Source organism: Apis dorsata, unplaced genomic scaffold (genome assembly GCF_000469605.1).
Source record: "Apis dorsata unplaced genomic scaffold, Apis dorsata 1.3 scaffold_499, whole genome shotgun sequence".
Lineage (NCBI taxonomy): Eukaryota > Metazoa > Arthropoda > Insecta > Hymenoptera > Apidae > Apis > Apis dorsata.
This window is the reverse complement of record NW_006263730.1, coordinates 236517-238928: the sequence shown is the minus strand read 5'-3', so window position 1 is coordinate 238928 and position 2412 is coordinate 236517. Positions and strand designations below refer to the sequence as shown.

The 2412-nt window shown below is 31.7% G+C and overlaps 1 long non-coding RNA gene across 1 annotated transcript; it reads left to right on the top strand.

Moving 5' to 3' along the window:
* The first annotated feature begins 20 nt into the window (after positions 1-20).
* Positions 21-1471, top strand: LOC102677355. The gene is made up of 4 exons (XR_422438.2): positions 21-185; positions 523-623; positions 709-902; positions 1177-1471. It is a non-coding gene; the product is annotated as an uncharacterized LOC102677355 (long non-coding RNA).
* Positions 1472-2412: the final 941 nt, after the last annotated feature.

Here is a 2412-nt window from a genome sequence, read left to right as displayed (position 1 = left end):
AAAAAAAAAAAAAAAAGAAGAAGAAAAAGGAAAAAGTGAATCGGTTCGAAATTGATTTGAAGCAAATTCGAATTAAAAAGACAGCCGTGGTAATATTTTCTAGTAATCGAGAAGACCTATGTGTCGATGAGGTGCAAGATTTTGGATTGTCAAGGAAATTCTCCAACATTCTTACCCAGTGTTAGGTAAGCATAGAATCATAAGAACAGGTTTTATACCTCGATCTTCTAGCACGTCACATTTCAATTCTTGTTTTTAAATTGCGTAGAACATTTATTTGTTTCGAGTCTATGATGATATGGAATACACACAGAGGATTGTTGAAAAAAAATCTTGAAACCTGTTTGCATTCTTTTTTTTATTATTACGATTGCAGATAAATTTTTTTATTACGATCTCCTGTAGAAGAATGTTTGAAGAATTTTAATAAATTAATAAATTATATATTTATAGAATAGTTTAACGAATTTTTGAAAATTTCTGAATATTATTAATGACTTTTATTATTTTTTTTTTTTGCAGGCTTGCTAAAAATCTTCGAACTCGCAAAGGAAGTCGACGTGGTAACGCTGGAAATCGTCTAGAATTGTTAGTTCTGGTTCATTTGCATCACGTACCATAAAGTAAGTATTATTTTCTACATAAGAAAAAAAACTAGGAAAAAAAAATAATATAATAATTAATACTTTATAAATCAATGTTATTCAGATAAAAAAAAAGATCAGTGAATCTGATAGTGTCAGAAATTAAAGTGGAAGTGCTGCGTATCGGTTTTAATTGGCTTAAAATCGATAGAAACTGGTAGAAGAAAGGTAGAACAATTTTCATTTTAAAAAGGAAGCGAAAAGAGTCAAAATGGTTCACACTGATATTCTCATCAAAGGGCCTTACGAAGATACGAGGTATGCTAGAAATTTTTTTATATTTTAAATATCTTAATGTTCTAAATATTTTAATCCTTTGCTCTATAAAGTCACATCTGATGACAGCAATATTATTCTTCTTTACTTTTGAACTAACTCTAACACTTTATGTACTTAAAATAAATCAAAACGAGAAAAGATAAAATTAGAATTGACTCAGAATAAACAATTATAGCGCAAACAGTTAAACTTCTTATATATATAATAAACATTCTTCTTCTTTTTTTTTTTTTTTTTAATTTTATATGCGTAGAAAGAACAAAAATGCATCGTCAGCACACCAACAGCGACCTCAACAATCGCAGAACAAGAATGACAAGTATGGCTCTTGGGGTCCAGTGTATAAGAACAAACAAAACTTTATCGACATGCATATTTGCTGATTACTATGAGGTATAACTTGAAAGATCGTATTGAAGATAATGAATAACGAATAAAAAAATTTTATATATTACTTGCATCACTTTATCACTTTAATTTCGACACCAAAGATTTCTTTGTTAAACTGATAATTAGTAACAATAAAAATGAATAGAAGCAATTAGAAGACAAAAGATTGATTATTCTTTAACCGATTATTCAAAACAATTTCCACTTGAAGAGGAAAAAATGCTAATAATCTTTGAAATCTTCGAAAACAGACAGACGAAGAAACTATATCACTAGTTCCGTCGGATATGCAACTCACGAGAAGACAAAGGACTCGGAAAAAATAACTGACGATTAGGTTAGGAATCTAAGAATATAAATACATCGAATACAATTCTCATCCATTTCGTTTTTCATTAACTATGGGATCAATTAAATTTAATTAAATAAATTCTTCATATTTCTATTCACGAAACATAATCTCTCAGAGCGTTTAAATGAATTCTTCCGTCATAATCAGACTACAACTTACAATACACTCTTCTTTATTCCAACTCGATTCGAATAGAAAAATCTAAAAATTTCTTTAAAAAATTAACCATATAAAAGAGAATATGCAGAAGAAAGAAGATATCAAAAGATTCAATTTCAAATATATTTAAAGTTAAATCATTAAATAAAATAAACTCTTTACAATACGATCTTCGTTTATTTCGATCCCACGTATCGAATCAACTCTTCGAATAAAACTGTTTCGTTCACCTGGAAAATCAGCCTGGAAATCGATCAGAAACGGGTGAAATAAGATTCGGAGAGGAAGATCGATCGGGGATCCCCTCGGTTTCCACCCCGTCGAGTCGAGGAAATAGTAGGGGAAAGCCGGGCTGGTGGGGAAACGAGCGAGGAAGAGGAAAAAAAAGCTTCTGGACAAACGAGAGAGCTTTGCCGTGGCTCGGATAGAACGGGGGCAACGTGGTGCAGTCGTTGAGAACGCGTCGTCAGGTTCGGTGTTCCTCTGAATGGAGGGTGACGGGGGTGGAACGGTTCGTCGCTCGAAAATTCACGTTCGACACAACGTCTATCTCGTTCCTAATATTTATCCTGATAATAATTAAACACG